Source organism: Lycorma delicatula, chromosome 4 (genome assembly GCF_047948215.1).
Source record: "Lycorma delicatula isolate Av1 chromosome 4, ASM4794821v1, whole genome shotgun sequence".
NCBI classification, from domain to species: Eukaryota; Metazoa; Arthropoda; class Insecta; order Hemiptera; family Fulgoridae; genus Lycorma; species Lycorma delicatula.
This window is the reverse complement of record NC_134458.1, coordinates 164,097,450-164,116,657: the sequence shown is the minus strand read 5'-3', so window position 1 is coordinate 164,116,657 and position 19,208 is coordinate 164,097,450. Positions and strand designations below refer to the sequence as shown.

General features: G+C 31.1%; 1 protein-coding gene across 1 annotated transcript in view; it reads right to left on the bottom strand.

The window, feature by feature from the left end:
* Tsp47F (Tetraspanin 47F) overlaps nucleotides 1–19,208 on the bottom strand; it is a 79,999-nt gene that overhangs the window by 59,810 nt on the left and 981 nt on the right. The gene's annotated exons all lie outside the window — the stretch shown is intronic.

Sequence of the window (19,208 nt, the reverse complement as noted above, 5' to 3'; positions counted from 1 at the left end):
GAGATGGAAAGACATGCAATTAGAAAAACTATATAATTACTTTTTAACCGTTTTAAAAAAGAAATAGCAGGGGGAGGTTCTGAACTTGATCCGTACCTACATATTATTACTATATTACTATCTATAAACCTGGAACGACTTTTTTTTTACCTAAATTTTTACAATACGATCAAAATGTTATCTTGTTAAAACGATTGTCAGAACCGACTCCTGTAAGGCAGGTTTTCTTTATCTGGGCGCATCGGTTTATCGTAGGTAAACCGAGGAAGAATCTCAAGTTGATCCCGCGAATACATCGTCGCTTCGGGATTATCGATATCCACTCTTCGATCATCAAGTCTCTTGTAAGCAGTCACCTCGAATACGTCGAGACCGAGCTTAAACGATCGAAAGTCTGAACAACCGTTCGTCTCGATTAGAAAAAAAGTTCACCGATAAATTTACGGAAAAAATGGCATCGTGTGAGACGACTTAACGATTATTGACGTTCAGATAACTAGAAAAATTAAATGATATTTTATTTTTTCAGGAAATTTTGACTTGAGAAAGCATGCGTTATGTCAACGAACATCGGTATGAAAACAACTAGAACTTAATATGTTCAGTTTTAAAATAATCAACGTCCTTATCCCTAGATGCCTTCGAACAGCAAATGTTACATCAGAAAATTTTGATACGTTCTGTAACCAAATGGAATTTAAAAGTAGACTTGTTGAAACTAACTTGACAATTAGATTTTCGATTGCTTGATTTCAAATACCCTCGTTCGTGTATCGGTTTTTTAATTTCTATTGTAGAAACCCGTTTTTCTTGAACCGTTTATCGTTTTTTATTGTTCTACCGTTACCCGAATAATACTCTAAAAAGGCTTTTCACCGTTACATTGTCCCGAAACTTTTAATCTTTATGGACGGCAGTTTATCGGTTCGATGAGAGAGAATCGGAGGTTAGAGGAAGGAGATTCGGGAGTCCATCATGGAAATAATTATTGTTATTGTTTGTTTATTAAATCTTTATTCTTCCAACAGTTGACCGATTTCGAGTATTCTACTTTTATTTGGTACTTTAAGCTCTTCATGATGTCCTGTTTTAAGATTTTCCTTATAAAGTAAACGGAGATACTTTTAACTGTAAAGACTACGTTGACGGTTTTAAGATATTATTTTTAGTCGTCATCGTTGCTTTATGTCGTGTTTTTGTAACGTAAAGATTAGTTTGATTGACATCAAACTAATCTTATAATGTCATGATGTCAATCAAACTAATCTCATACATCATTTATACGAGAAATTATCCTTTAAACTTTACGGTCCGCAATAATTTGTCAGGTTGTCTGACGCAGCTTTGTTTGCGTTAAGAAGCATTAAGAGTGAATGCTGTTGCCTTGGACGGTTTCTTTTGAAATTTGTTTTAATTACCTTTCTCAATCTTTAATATGAATTATCTTAATTAAAAGCTCTTTAGTTATATTAGTTAATTATTGTAAATTATAAAAATCTTGGTTTAAATTTTATTTCTATTTGTCTTTTTTATCTATTTTTTATGACCACTAAGAAAGAAATGATTTAAAAATATCTATCCTTCAAAAACAGTAATATATTTTTTCTTATTGAAAGAAACAAAATCTAGCGAAATACCAGGGAAGGTCGGAAATATCTGGACCTGACCGAGAGATGCCACAATTATGACCAAATGACTATAATATTAGGCAAGTTTGATCCTTAATCCTTAAATTGTTCTGCCCTTCGTTTTCGATGGTATTAAAGTAGACTGCTGCATTTAAACGTGGTCGTACATCCATTGAAGATGATGTACGCTCGGGACAGCCAAAAACCGCTACGACCGACGAAATCGTCACAAAATTCAATGCCGTATTAAATGATAACCGACTGGAAGTTCGTCAGCTTGCTGACATCGTAAACATCTCGAAAGGCTGTATCCACTACATTTGATACGATGTTTGGAATAAGAAAAACTTTCCGCTTGATGAGTGCCGCGTTTCATAACAGTAAAAATGAAACGTATTCGACTGAACAAGTCGGTGTTTAGGCTTATTTAAACGGACTACTGAATTTCTTCGACGCTTTATAATAGTATATAAAATATAGATACACCGTTACACGCGAAAGTCAAACAGTCTGTGAGACCAGGTGAAATTCAGTAGTAGATATAACATGGCTTCATCGTTATACGACGGAGCCAAACAGTAGTCGAAACAGTTGATGGGAGCAGGTAAAAGTGCGCCAAAGGAAGCGAAAACGGTTCGATCTGCAGGAAAAGTCACGGCTACGGTTTTTGGGATTCTCGTGATCTGGTTATCATAGACTATCTGGATAAAGGAAAGATTATCACTTCCCTTTAGGGGAGTATTACGCTTCATTACTGGATCGATTGAAAGGTGATATTCACACCACATCTGGCCAAAAACAAGTCCCCTTTCATCACCATAATGCGTCTCGGATTGTTACAGTAAATCATTATGATTTATGCTTCGAAATGTTTCCACATTGGATTTTCACAGTTTGATTTGGCTCCCAGCGACTGCTTCCTCTTCCACCTGAAGAAACGGCTGGCTGGACAAAGATTCGCTTGAAATGATGAGGTTAAAGCCGAGATAACCACTTATTTTGCAGAGATGGACAAATCCGATTACACTTAGGCAATAAAAAGTTGGAAAGTCGTTGGACTAAATGTATCCGATTGTAAGGTGACGACTAATTTGAAAAATAAAAGAAATTCTAAAAAAATCTTGTGTTTTCTTTGTATGTCAAGAACTTTCCGACCGGCCTTCGTGTTATTTCTTCATATTCCCTGAATAATTTGGTCGTTGGAAGTATTTAGACAATATGTATATTTATAAGGTGCTACATTGTATACTATATCATGCTTTAAATTTTGTCGACTAAAATTAATTTTTGTAGTGATATTCATATTTAAATATATAAAAATTATACTATTTGAAAGTAAAAAAATTTGTCAAGAAGTTTTATTTAATAATAAAGAGTAGCAATTAAAACTAGTATATAAAATTTCATTAATCTTAAGTGTGTCAGTTTTAGGAAACTGAGTTACTACTATATTACACAATACAAATAAGACCCAGAAAAGAATTATAAATTGTTTTCAAACGTATATTACCGTATTTATCCATTTACTACGCGCGCCCAGGTTTGGAAAATTTAAAAAAGTAAAAAAAAATTCTTATTTTTTTGCATTTTATTAACAAAATTGCCATAGAAGATTGAACGTGTAGCAGTATTTGTTATTTACATAATGTCAGTAAATCAGTCTATACTGTAATTTAATTAAAAACAGAGATTATAGTAGGTATTTATCTTGATTACTGGCATCAGCGTTCGTTTCCGTCATCTGTAGAATTACAATTATCTTCGTAATCGTTTAGCCACAAATTATCGTTCTCGCTTCCATCGAGAGCGTTAGAAATACATTTCTTGAACGATTTTTTAAACTAATCATCCAGTATTTCTGACTAAGCCGCAATAATCCATTCATAATTTATATCAGAAATGCAGATTTATTAATTTTACCGGATGATATAGTCTCATGTGTCATCTGGGCCATTCATTTGTGTAAAGTTTACGGAGAGGTTTTAAACGGTCGATTTACGCAGATATCAAGAGGCAGAAGAATAGATGTCACTCCACCAGAGATAACCTGATCACATTTTCCAGCAAACGTTCTTCGCTTTACATCATCGGTCGTATGACTCCTAAAACTGCCCATCATCGGTCGTAATAAGGCGTCTGGTCGACGCTCCCGCACGGATTTAACCCTGTCCATTACTGATTCATTATTCATCCTTCATCTATCCCTTTTCTTATGATAATATCTATCTTTTTTATCACCTCGGGATCACTGTTAGATATTACTTCAGAGGATGAGATCAATGACAATTTTTGTAGCGTGTAAAAATGTCATGCCTGACCGGGAGTCAAACCCGGGTCCTCCGGATGATAATATCTATCTGAAAACTCTTTGCGCCTACACTTTCAATTGTTGTCGATGGCATTTTGCAAGTCACCTGTGTTCGGTCCGCATTCACAATTTGATCTAGAGACTAATTATTTCTTTTTCGTAAATTTATGACATACGAGTGAGTATCTTTCAAACTTTGTCACTTTATGCTTCCGGTACCCGCTGTTCTACCTTCTTTGAATAGAAAACGTCGTGGTTCTTCGAATAGAAAAATTATGTCGGCAAAGAAATCGGCGTACCCAATTAAGAGTAGCTTTAAATTCATCCCTGCCGTATTTAATTTATCGGCGATTTCCAGGACTTTCATCCTGGATACACATTTCTGTAGAAATCGCGTATCCAAAAAAACCAACAAAAAAAATCTGCGTATTTACTGACGTAAATTCCATGTATGCGCTGCAAGTTTTTTTTCTGTTTACAAATATTTCGCGTTTTTACGTCGAAATGCTGTGTAGTTTTTATAGGCTAGAAATTCGTTTTTCTTTCTTTCGCCATTCACAAATGCAGGACTGTGCTGTATCAAATTGCCGGGATCACTCCCGGGAAGAAAGCGTCGAAGAAATATGTGTGTGGTTAGCGAAAAACGTTTATCTACCCGTTACGAGTTACAAACCGGTTAAAGTATTCACTGGAAGGAAAGAGATTGTGGAAAGCGTTTACATTTAAACGTTTATTTTAAGAATCTAAAATTGTCAGTATTATAATTTTTTTAATAATTAAGAATTTTATAAAAATATTTAATGATTACATTATTCGCTATTTTTTTGTGTTATTTTTTATATTTCTATACTGTTTTTTGTGTTTTTTTTTAATCTGTAAACAAAAAGAATCCTTTCTATCATGTCAACATGATAGTAATATCAAAATATGTTACTGAAGCAGACTGAAACGTGTTTATTCGTATTAAAATGTAAATGATATTTGGTGGTTGTAAAGAGCTCTTTCATTTATGAATTTAATATATACTGAATCCCTAAAGGTTATGTATCGTATTATCTACTAAAATGTTAATTTTATTACTTTTAAAAAATCATAAAATGATTTCTTTTCTGTTTGCGTATAAAATGTTGGCTAATTTCGCTATCCCTCCTTTCATATCGCCGTCACCCCCAGGTTAAGAAACGCTGGTCTATATCGATAATGGAATTTTTCGTTAAAAAAAATCTTCGTTCAAATTATACGGGAACTTAAACGCGACCTCCCAAACAAACTTCCTCTACAAAATAAAAAACGAATCGTAGAGATCTGTTCATTTTGTGAAGAGTGTAACATGCATTTACTTAAATAATTAACGAGGAATAATACGTACTTAAAAACGAAGAAAGAATCATAAAGAGAGAATCTCCGGTAAATATTTTCGTGTTAAAGTAAGGATGGGTATGTTTCATTTATTTATTAGAGTAACATTCTCTGCAAGTTTTTTTAAAATTCTTTCCGCTAGGTTTTTTCTGTGATGAAAAATTCCTACATAATAAAGAATTGATTATTTTAGTTTTGGATAAAATACAAAAACACTTGAAGAATGCCCCGTGAACAAAATACGTGTACGCTTATACTCATGTATTTTGTACTTTAATACACGTACGTTTGAAATTTTATATGTACGAATGACTAATAATTTATTAGCTTTTACCGTATTTAATTAAAGAATTATTAAAATATTGTTAATCGAATATCGTTGTTCAATGGAATCTTGTTAACCCTACTAAGACGACTTTGAATTTTTTACCGGTCTCATGATATAAAATTTTCTTCAAAAACGAACGGTTTTAATAACGCGTACATTCAATTTTTCCCCATTTTAATCAAGATGGTTACGGGATAGAACCCTCACTGATTCTAATGATAATAGAGTCCCTTTCTGGATCCAAAGAATCGGATCGTGGATTGTAATGGACCTGCTAAAAGTGCTTTCAATGGAAAATGTTCACGAATAGATTTTTAGGTAGATTTCATAAGAAAGCTACCTATTGCAATGGGAACCATGATTCGACTTCCGGAAAATTTCGACATATCTTCGCGTTTCACATCCCCCAGACCCCCAAAACCACCGTCAATTAAAACGTTTTTATATACATAAATATAATCATAAATATAAATATAATCTTAAAAAAATATATATTTCACTTTCTTGTGGACGCGATAACTGACGTAATTTTGTGTCAATCACTTTCAAATTGATACATAAAATATAGCGATCCAAAATCTCGGTTGAGTTCGTTAATGGGAAAAATCGAACCATGGGAGTGGAAATGGGGGAGACTTTTTCGAAAAAAAAAACAAAATTTCGCTATAACTTTCTTATTAAGTAAACTATCGAATTCGTTTAAGGTTCTTACTATTCTTTGGATAAGAGCCTAAAACTTATCTAAGTAAAGTTTTTTGATATTACCAACCATTAGCCCAGGGGGTGGAAAAGATGGGGTTTCGAAGACAAAATAAATCATACCTTCCTTAATAGGTACAGTATCGAATCGGTTTAAAGTGGTCATTAGTACTGTAAAGATTTCCCAAAACTTTTGTCTGAAACAATCTTTTATATGACAAGGCTTACGGCAAGGGATGACCAAAATATTGCTGGAATTGTACAAAGGTGGGGCTTGTCGTATGTTAAACATGTGAAGCTTCTTTTCACATGCAACCATTGTCGTATCGAGTAAATTTGAAGTTTTTCTTAACTTTAAGGTGGAAATATTTGTCATCCCCTACTTAGCACCGGTGAAATATACTTCCGCCTTCCGGCGTGCCGAAGGGATTTTTTAAATATTTTGTGTAATTTACAAAGTAAGAGTATATGGCCGGTGAAATGGAAAGCTCCATGAATATTCGGCGTGGGAACATATTCGTGGAGGGTGTAGTTTTTCTTTTATAAATATACGTGAATAGAAATTTATATTTTTAGTACGTCGTCAACTTTAGTATCTGAGAAAGACACTTTTTTCTGGTATATTTCATTTTTACATAAAATGGAAAATATTCCCTTTTAGCACGATCAACGAGTACAGGAATCGACAGTCATTAATCAAATTTAATTAAATACATATTTAATAAGATGGAATTTTAATTCCGATTAAGTATTCTATGCAAAGGATTAAAGAGATTTTTTTTTTTTGCCGTCCCCTCGTGACAAAAATATCATCCGCCGCACGGTAGCGATGCTTATAACTAATTTATAACCTAAAGGGTATATAATCTTTTTAATCCGACTGTTTTGAATATAAATTAATTTTCTTTTTTCTAACTTTTACTGTTCACTTAAATGAAATATTGATTAAATGTACATTTCGATTACCTGATAGCTATCATCTAGTAGTTAATTTTTTTTAGTAATTTCTTGTTGGTTTATTATTTTTTTTCTAAATCGAATTATATTTATAATGGTTTTTAGTTCGCAGTAAAGATAAAAGCGGACAGACAATTACTGCAAAAATAATTACTGATTTATAAGGAAGATAATGATGATGTATCATATACCAATATTTATATATATACCAATATTTATATCATGTACCAATATTTCAATAGAAATTTACGAGTTTTGATGTTTAAATTAGATAGAAAAATTAATTATAAAAATTAAAGATAAGTTAAGATATACATAAAAATTGTGTTAGCATGTCACTAAGGAGAAAGCTTTCACGTAAAAATACAATATACTAGTAGGAAATATATATTTATGTTGGTATGTGTGTATAGTATCGTGACCTTAATTTATATATGTCAGATCACCTGATATTAAGTTAAATCGTTCACGAAATATGACTATTCCCAGGAATAAGAAGTATGCAATGCCAAGCAAGCATACTTGGAAGTAAAGCGGTTTCCCTCACCTTTTTCATTGAGCCGAATAAATAATTCCGTATCAGCATATCGAGGTCATCGAAATTCGTGTTATATTTGGCGCATCAAGTGCCGGTTTCAGTTGTTTATCACAGGGACTAACTGTTAAATCCGTCTTGTGCTAACGGGTGTTATAAAGCCGTAAGAATCTCTGGGACGGACGACGTTAAAGAGCAAATTAGTATACGTTATGCGTTTTGTGTAGAAGATAGTTTATTATGTACACTGTTTCCATTCAGCAAGCGGATGGGTTCCAAAATCAGAAAGGAATTCTGAGTCAGTCGAGCACTTTACACAGTTACCAACGAATAGGAAGAAGGTACCTTGACCGTACGTTCCTTTTTAAATATTACTTACATAATAATTTTCACATAAATTTTTTAAACGTTTAGGCATATAAGTCGATAATCTATAAGACTGTTGTTAATTGGAGTTTGCTTAAGTGAGGGATGTGAACTGAAAGTCGAGTTCATTAAGGGAACTATGAATAAATTCCGTTCTTGCGTATAATATTTTTAACGGTATGTTATTTATTCAATCGCCTCAAATATTATGAGACATTTACGCACAAATTGACTCTGTAAAGTGTAGACTAGGCGCGGGGTTCTTGCTTCCGCGAACTCGGTTAGCTAGTTCAGAGGGGAACGATGTAGGCCGTTCGTGATGTCCGGATGAGGCCTGCAGCGAAGGCAAAAACTGAGTTATAAATCACTGATGTAAATGTCTACCGAGACATTTACATCGGTGGCATCCCAACGAGGTCTGACTTATTACTGTGAAATGTAAAAAGTTAGAGGGTGAAAGACGACTCCCGTTAAAGACCATCAGGGCTAGAAACCGTGAGGGGGGGGGGGTTGTGGCGACCGGAAGCGTCCACAAGGCGATGGAGTTTGCTTGCAAATTAAACTTAAATGGAACGAAAAGTGATTTGATCCAGTTAGTTAGTTATGCAGTCTTGTTTTTTTTCTATGTGAAAAGTTGGTCTATATGTTATATTGCTATATATATATATATATATATATATATACACACACACACAATTTGTGTGTGTGCGCATGTGTATGTGTATAAAACATCTGCAGTATATGCAATTCTGATGTGTCATATTCAAAAGAATTTATTAAAATTCTGAACATTGCGATAATTTTGGGAAAAGGGTGCTAGATTTTTTATCACATTACCAAAAAAGTGCAGATAACCAAGTTGGCTTCTTCCAACTGTAGTTAATGGGGAAAAGTGTTCAGCAATTAAATTTATTTAAAACTTTCTCTGCAATCGGTATTTAATGTTAGGCGTTACGGATAAATCAAACTGTATCGTAAATATTTTAATTAAATTACGTATGTTCAGTTTAACTTGAATTATTATTTTAGAATGTAATAAACTTTCAGAACTTTTGTATATAACTTAAACAGATTTTTATCAGATCTTTTTAGTTTGTATGTGATAAATTCGACAAGATTTTTACGGCTGATTCCTTATCTATGATAATACACCGATCGGTGGCAACAATAGATGAAAACGAACGATAATTATCAATTAGGTTAAATAACGTTGTTTCTTAAGTCGTTGTTCGTGTAGGAAATAGTGTTTTAAACACTATTTTAATATTTGTAACATATAAAAAGTCGTTATTACACCTCAGTGCATAGAAAGTCACTTCAACATCGTGAAAATAATTTTGTTTTTTTTTTAATTTCAATGTTTTTGATGTTTCATGGTTTACAGTGAAACATTTGATTCGTTCGAGGAATCTATTAATTCTCTTAATTCGTAGAATCAGATCGTATAAGGGGTCTTATGATTTTAATGTAATATTTCTGCCGGATCAAAAATAGGAATTTTTCGGGAATTTACAAAATTCTAAAAAAATATCCCCCAGGTATATAATATAATATCATATCTAAAATATCGCCCAGAAGTATTACTACCTGATCATTTTTCTGTAATTCTGTGTTCTGATTCTCTATCGACTTTCAGAAGTGGAAATCTTTATTTTTGGTTCCAACAAACCGGATGACAAGCCGCCAGAAATGATAAGATAAAGATATTCTTGCGTAATCTTTAAAGACTGTCATCTCTAAGAACTTTTAGCTCCTTCCATCACAGGATTTCAGCGTACCGCCTTACTTTCGATAGGGATCGGTGGATGATAACGAATTAGTGGTAGCCAGGAAGCAAAAATAAATTAATCCTCGCCTACGAAGAGTTTCAAAAACGTTTGAAAATAAACCTAATCTTGTGCAAGACTGTATATCGTACAAAGAAATTACTTCGGCCATCTTTTATAAATTCTTCTTGTTAATTTGAAATCGTAAAAATAATATAATTAATCTCATAAGGTCTATACAGTCGAGTGTATAGGCAGTTCCATATGAACTTCGTATGCGCTAGAGATCTATAAAAATTAAATTATACTGAACTGGTTTTGTGTTCGCACTGCTTGCGTGATAGTCGGTTATTGTAGATCGATTAAAAGTAGTGGATCTGATTCTCCGGTACAGGAAGATTCTCCGGATCTAGTAATCTCTCAGGATCGATGGTTTCTCGAAATACTGCTTTATTCAAAACGTTATTTTTAAACTCGTGTTCTGTTTTTAGGGACGAATAAATATATAATAATGTATAAGCCGTTCGGTTCTTTTGGTCTAACAGGTCTTTTTCTTCGAAACTGCTCCCGATATTAAATATTTAAAAACGACAAAAATATTTACTATTTATAAAGTTAACCCACTCTTATTACATAAACGGTCGGTATTTTCATTCCCCGATTTATATAAAACCGCTCTGAACGAAAGAAGTACTATTCGAAACTCGGAAGACTTTTGTCTCTCGTCCTTTACCACATCTTACTTTTAATGTGCCCCTTGTTTTGGATTTAGTGTCGTTTTAACAATTTTCATCTTATTTATAAATCTAAATACCTTAATTCGTTTCGTCCGCAGTCAAATCTTTCCTTTAAATATATCTCGGAAATGTTTGATTGTCTGACATTATATTTTATTTCATATTTTCTCCCATGATATTTTTTTAGCGAGGAATACGTTTGCCTTTATCATAATAAGACAAATTTTTTTCTTTCAAGTTCTAAATTTTTCTTGTTTGTTTTTGATTGCAAATTTTTTCCTTTAATCGGTTTTAGAACTCAAAAATCATTCGCTACTTCTCAAAAGGGAATTTTCCTTTTGAATTTTGAAGGAGATACCTTTTAGAAATAAAGTAGAGAAAATTTTGTAACTCCTTTACAGTACCGGAGAATGTTTACGATAACGTAGGTTATCAAAGAAATAACGAAGAAATTTTACAAGGCGATAGAAAAAACCCAATTTTTTAAAAGTAGAACTAGATCGACGGATAAATCTTTAGACATCTGGAGTCAATCGTCGATTCGATAGTACAGAAAGAAATTATATTTTTAAAAATCTCCTACTTAGAAAAATAACACGATTCATTAAACAAAAATTATCGAAATCATTGATAAAATAATCATAATGATAATAGAATTATTACACCAGTGATATTTACTCAGTTTTTCAGATGCGTGTTCAGCGCAAAATCTATAGAGTACCCAAAATCCGAATGAGGCCTCTTTTTTTTAAATCGATAACCGAAAAAGCTCAATTTTTGTGATAATGCTTGTGCCTAAAAGTTAAAAGTTTGAAAAAATCCATTGAAAAGTATATTATTATGAAAAAAGTATATTATTCAGGATAGGCTTCCGATAAATATTTTGATTTTAATAAATTATCTCGGAGCAGAAAAAAAAAGAAGAGAAATCACTTTAAACTAATCGAATTCCGATGGCAAAAAATGTACATATGAAGCTCTTTTAGTTATGAATATTTACGTAGTTATATAACAACGTTTCAAGGTTAAATTTTAATTAAAATGAAAGGTATAATATATATTGTTATTCTTCTGATGATAATAATAATGATCGTGTCGGATGTATTATTTGTATATTACGACAATCATGTGGTAAAGAAACAGCTATGTTCCCTGCATTTTTAAAACTCTATTATTACCTTCTATAAGTGTGTTTGCTTTTTAGTTATTATCATTATAAAGAAAAAGTCAATAAATTACATTGTGTATGTATTTATGATAAAGTTTAGGAGTTATGAAACTTCAAATGAAATTCTTTCTTAACGATTTTTCTTTCTATAATATCTTAATTGTAATGTAATGATTATAATAAGCTCTTAATTACCCGTGTCCCTCCAGGAATCAGATTTTACTTACTTTTCAGAAACTAACCCTAGTTAAAATTGCAAAAAAAAATTGTTTTTTCAAATTTTATTTCATTCTTGTTCCCCGTAGGGGTGAAATATTGCGCTAATTTCATTTAAAGAATGAAAAGAAAAATAGTTCCGTCAACATGGTGAAAGGAAGTTTGAAATTTCAAAACGAACTTTTTTTAATTTTCACAGTTTCTGTGAAATTTGTATACGACTATAATCGCTTGAAATTTTGTTAACGTGGAATAAGAGGGTGGAAATCACCAAAAAAAATATTAATAAATGGGGAGGAGCGGGTTTAATTTTTTATCCAATTACTTTTTTCTTAAGTTCTTTCTAATGGAGTAGATATAAAAAATTTGTTTTCCTTTAAGAGGTGCTGCTCGACGGTAAATTTTTCGTATGAAGATTCTATAAGGTTTCAGTCATGTAAATTGCTGTGGCTCTTTAGAATTCCGGTAAGTTTACCGTTCAAATTCCTTTAAAACAGGTCGTGTCGTTGTTCATATGTAATGCGGTAAAAGATACAAATCTAATATTTGCCAATCGAAATAAAATTCGTCGAAACTAAAGCTTTTTTGGTTTTAATTTTAATTATATAAATCATTGTGTAGATTACGTTTCCGATGAAAAATTACGTCTTGTATTTACGTTCGAAATTCGTGATTTAATAAAACTTTCTATTAAATCGCTCATAAAAAAAACCAAAACAGAAAAACATCTAACAATTTTTCCCGATTTTTAAAAAGGAAAAACCAAAATGAAATTAAGTCTTTTCTTAAATTATATACACCTAAATCGTACGCTTATCTCTCAAAGAACGTGATTTATTCTGCAACTGCAATTATTATGAAGCCGTTAAATTCGACACACTTTGTTTTTACTTTACCGTTCACCTGACAATGAAGTTTTTCGGGTAAACTTACGCCTGAAACCGTGTTACAAGTTTAATACTCGTAGGTATATTTTTAGTAAAAGATTCGTTCGGATCGCAACGGTAATTTCATCCAAAATTTAACAAAATTATTCATAAAAAAAGTCTTGAGTGAGAGGGGGAACCAAAAATTACTTTCATTAACGACACTTAAGAGGTTAAATTATAATGAGTCAAAAAGTGGTTCAGGCAAGGGAAGTTTTGTAAACCTGAAACATAGCAAGTAATTTAAAAAAATCATATTTTATAATTATATTTAAAAAAATATTAACCTGTAGGTGTTAAACATAAATCATGTATTAATCTACTTAATACAATAAATTTAATAAAATTTTATCCGATTGTTACACATTTTTTATAAAAATTTAATTTTGTGATTCTAATTTTTTTTATATAAGGGAATACGTATATTTCGTCAATGGTTCTTTTGTGGTCTGGAGAATCACTTATAGGTTTTAAAAATATACATTAAAATAAAGTGTTCTATATGTAAATACTCGTAATAATAGTAATTTATTTAAATACATAATTCAAATCAAAGAAACCGTGTTTGAGAAGTGAAATTCACAAAATAGCGGTTGTAACAATTATGCAAAAGCTTTTGCTGGTTTATTTAAAAAAATAAATAAAATATTCAGTTAATTTGAAGATTTATTGTGTTTTGTTTTTTATTTTTACTAGAAATTTAATTTCTACAGAAGTAAAATTAGAAAAAATATGTGTTGAGGCGTCATAAAAGAAATGGAAATCGGCTGACCGTGTATCTTCCGTAAATGATAAGATAATGGAGTAAATCTGTAATTCAATAAAGAATTTATGATAGACGAAGATCGCCTGATATTCTAAAAAAAAAAAAAAATGGATCAACCGTTTACAAATTTCACAGCAAAATAAACAAAATTAAAAATCTTGAAATAATAAGAATTATATATTTTTCATGTGCTCTTTCACTTTTTCAATATGGAATCGAGATACGGGGAGGAACATATGATACCCATCTTAGTAAAATATTTATTCTCCAGAAATATTTAATTAGAGCAGCTCTCGGTAGACCAAGGTTATATCTCGGTACGCTCTTATTTGAAGAATTTAAAGCACCTACTTTGTGGCAAATATATCTCAAGAAAATGATATTACTACACATAAATGATTTTGAATTTAAAAATACACCGTACAATACTCGTTCAGCAGTAACAAATACTATACCGCATTCTTTCAAAATTAACTGTTTGCAAACGTCAATTTTCATATTACTCCAGTATATTTTCTAACAAAGTTCCCGATAATTTTAACATCCAAATAATAAGAAGTAATCTAATCAAAGAAATAGATGAATAGGTGAAAGGCAATATGTATTTTAAATTACCAAATTGAAATATAAAAATAATCCACACTAACAAAAATAAATGTAACATATTATAATGAATAGCGTACAACAAAATAAATTATATACTTATTAACATTAAAAAATATACATATATGAAACTGTGAATGTTTAAGTGAATACTAAGAATGATGTATAAATTCATAATACGTAGTATTCAGTTGTCTTATCTTATGAATATTTCTTGTCTCATCATATGTTATCTTATAATGTATAAGTTTTTATTTCTCCAGTATGAAATTCGTTTTTCTCATTCTTTAGATCATGAATTTATTGTATTTTATTTTATTTGATTTCAACGTCAATTTAAGTAATTTTAATTCTGGTTCTATGTATTTTCTCTTTTAAGTCTATTTTATTTAACTTAATTTTTCAATTTAAATTTATGTTTTTTTTTATGTATCATGTTACAAAAAACATATATTTTAGTTAAATTTTGTATTTTTAATTAGTTATTTTGAATAATTATCCTGTTATGATATGAACTCGCGGCTAGCGCTCAAGGTTTATTTTGCTAGCTGCGTTATGGATAAATATGTTGAATAAAATTGTTTATGTTATTTTCAACTGCCAATAAATAAATATCAAATTAATTTTGATTTCAAACTGGCCTTCCTTTCACCATGTTGACGGGCATTTGTTTTATTTTCATGCTGTAAAAGTAGTGCAGTATTTCACAGAGGGGGAACAAGAATTAAAATAAACAAAATTTGAAAAGATAATTTTCTTTTTGCTATTTTGATTGAGGGTTAAAAAGAAAATGGATCGATAAATCATGGAAGATAATAGAATTAATTGAAATAACGGTCTGACAAAAATGTTTTGGATTTATATAATAAACTGATAAAAAACTATAGAAATTCTTACAAATTTAACACTATGTATAAATTTTAAAATAAATCTGTCCTGAGAATCTTAAGATGTAATTAAAGGTTTGAGGGTACTAGACTCGTCCGCCTGCACCGCATGATCTTTTTATAAGAAAAATTGTTTAATATAACTTGATTGAAATCGTTTATCGTTTAAGGATTTCTCTGATCCGATGAATAAATATGGGGTAGCCTACACAATATGTACTGTCTGAGCAGAAATTACATGCGATCAAAATTCACATCATTTTATTCTGTGTTTGGTAATGTTGAACTTTGATTTTTTAAGGTAAACTTTTGCTGCGAGAGCGGAAAAATGCACTATTTTTTTTTACTTCTGTCGCAAAATAAAATGAGAGGCCCGAACCAGTTTATGTAGCACTAATAATAGTAGTAGTAGTAGTAGAGTATAAAAAAAACGTACAGAAGAAACAGTTCAGCGACTCCAAGTACCAACCCACAGGAAAGTTGCCGAGGTAGAAAATTGATCCGCTCTATATTATTTTCCCTCTTTTAGCAGTTCAATTAAATGAATTAAGAACTCGGGTAGCGATAATTTAGATAAAATATGATACTCATCAATTTAAAATGGGCGTTCACGAACTGAGCACCCGTTTAATCCTTTTTTACCTCCTGCTAGATAAACTTGCAGAGAACAACCCCTATAGCGCACCAAGCCTACCACCCGTTATTATCTGAAAAATATTTATATACATACCTAAAAAATATGATTTTTATAATGGAAATCCCCGGTTGCCGGAAATCCCTTCTCTTTCTTGTCCATCAGTATTTACAGTTTAATTAATACTCTTTCGCCTATTTGTACCGTAAGATGTTGTGTGTGACTAAATTAATGCCATGAAGCAAGCTTTTGAAAAAAATTAACGATGTGATTTGGATGGTAGGAAATTTTTTTTAGGAGTGTTGAAATATAGTGAATCGTTTTGGTGGTGCCCGATTAAAATAGCTGGAAAATTCTTACGATATGGAAAATTCAAAATGTATTTTAACGATTAAAAAACGACCGCTTAAATTTAAATGTCGAGTTAAATCTTAAATACGTAATAGTTGATTTCGAAAATAGAATTCACAATTCGTCATCAATTGATGAGTTGTCGTTTGAAGTGCAGTTTATCGGTTGTCGTTTTCATCTTGGTCAGTGTCTGTGAAGAAAACTTCAAGAGCTAAGTTTTGTAACAGTGTACAAAACTGCCAAAAATGAAGCGGGGAGAGGGTTCAAAGATGTATTTGGTTTACCATTTTTGGAACCTTTTGAAGTATTTGATTGTTTCATTTTCGAGTTAGTACGTGATCAACCAAAAAACGAAAGATTAAAACGATATTCAGATTATTTGATCGATACATTATCGGAAAAGCAGTACTTCCATCAACCATGAGGGCCAGTTTCACAGCTAGTTCTGCAAGAACAACGAACTGCTGCGAATCGTTTCACTCACGATTTAATGGAAGGTTTTATAAATCCCACTCGTGTTTAAATGATTTTATAAATATTCTTTTAGAATTTCAAACATATATTTATATCAAATTGAAAAGTGTAAGCGAAGCTGTTAGAATTAAAAGATCCTATAACTCGATATCGAAATGACTTTTTAAAAAACAAAATAAGTAAATATTATGAAACGGGCCGACTGCAGTACGTGAAACGTTTGGAGTATTTTAATAAATAATGCTTTTAAAGGTATGACTTAAATTTGAACTTAAATCTTTTAAGTAAAATTGTATCATCTGTATTTTTATAATTTATATTAAACAAATTTGCTTTCATTTTTTAATTAGTGTTTTCGTATTATTACAGTGTTATTAATACTTGAGTACATTTATTTATTTATTTAACACATCTAAAGGTGCGCAGTTCGTTTGTTATAAGATATCCTAATCTAGGTGCAGTGCGCTATACGTGTAATGACTTTTATACCCAGGTACTTGATATTCCGCCGTCTAAAGTAACGATGAAATCATAGAGTCTTGACCTGTGTTTCTATATTGTAAAGTTTCGAACATTAAATGGTTTTAAAAATTGAATAACAGGTCGTAAACCATTAAAGGAACAAATCTGAAATTTAAGGTGTGATATATTAATATGATGGGCTCTCTTGTGTAAAGTTTTGAGCGGAAACTGTTGGTTTGAGCGGGTAATTTTTTTTAATGACGCGATTAAAGTCGAGCTGCGAGAAAGAAGACAAAAAATGATGTCTTTTGCCTTTCTATAATTAGTAAACTTATAATTTTCCTTAATTCTAATTATTAAAAAATAAAACCTTGTATCAAAAAACGCAAAATAAAATTGTGTAAGTTTTGATGTAATTTGTTTTGAAATCGGTTGGATAATTTGTTTTTTTATAACGCTTCAAACTCGAGTCGTGTAATTTTTTGCTCAGAGTAGTGTTTACTAGTCTTAAGAAAACAACACTTCTTCCTTAAACGTGTTCTGTCGAACTGGCTGTGTATTATTTTATTTCTAGTATCTGTGCCCGATTAAAATGAAATTTACAAGCGTTAATAAGTTGTTAAAGAGTGGATCTCAGAGGCCTCTTTCCAAAACTATATATGTGCAAAGGGCGACGGCAATAATAATAATCAGAGATGAACGAAATTTGAACGTAAGATACAAAGCAAGAAATCGGGGATGTAGAAAAAATGTACGAAACTATACTTTTTTGGTATATATTCCTTCCGAAACTATATATTGTACGTGCTTCTAAAGTGAACTTTGAAGAAATATTTTACTTCTGAAATAATATAAGAAAAATAAAAAGACTAATAATAATTAAACAAAAATTAATTAGCTTTCCTAATCTTTATGTAACTTATTTAACCTGAAACTTATTTACTTACGATCGAATATAATAAAATAAATGCAGATTGGATTCGAGCAAATTCTCACTCGAGCGCTAGATGAGTCCATCTATTCATCGGCTTAAGGAAGCCCTCAAATTCTTTAGCGGTAGACAATTTCAATCGAACTATATTAAAATGATATTTCTAATCTACAGTCCGGTGTACGTTGGTAGACTCATCTAATATCCGCAGTCAGATAAAAAGTGATCATTTTTTGTGGCGTTTGAACAAATATATTTTCGATAAATTTGTGAAACGTCAATTTTTTAAGTTATCCAGCTATAACTAAAATTTTTTAGATGGAGGTCGACTGTGAAACCCAGATTCTTAGATCGTTTGTAGTTTCAGGTACTGTATTGACCAAACTGTGGCTCTGAAGAAATTATAATACACTGATTTTTTTTTAATAAATTGAACAGGCTTTAATTTTTATTTATCATTATTATTCTCACAAGCATGAGTTTAATAAACACAGCGGCTCCAAGGGGGGACAGAGCCTTCTGGCTAGACGGGAAGGATGAGCGAAGCAAGCCATGACCGGCTAAATAACCCCTGATCGCGACGGGAAATGCAAGTAATCATACAGCACGGGCGAAACCGCTACGGGGATTGCTTTTATATATATATAAAACAGATCAGAAGGAAAAAATAAATTTCTCTGGTCGTTGCATGTTTACACTTTTGTAAAAATACACTTCATTGAAAAAATACTTTTTTTTCAAAAAATTGTAATTCATAACTAGTCTTTTATTAGTTATTTATACGAATATGAATTTATTTAATAGAAAAAAAATTATAACAAAATTAATTTTAAAAAGAATATATAAAAAAATAAATAAATAAATAAATTCTAAATAATTGTAAAAATCCAGTAATAAAATTAAATAATTTTGTTATATATATATATATATATATATTTTACGAAAAGATTATTTTCCTGTTCTATGTATATTTTTTTACGGGATCTTCCAAAATCTGCTTTACCTGTGTTGTGTATATTGTGTTTAACGAGTAAAAAATATATTATGTGGTAAACACAATGATCATTTGCCATTAAATAATTCTGTGAAATTTTATTTTAATAAATT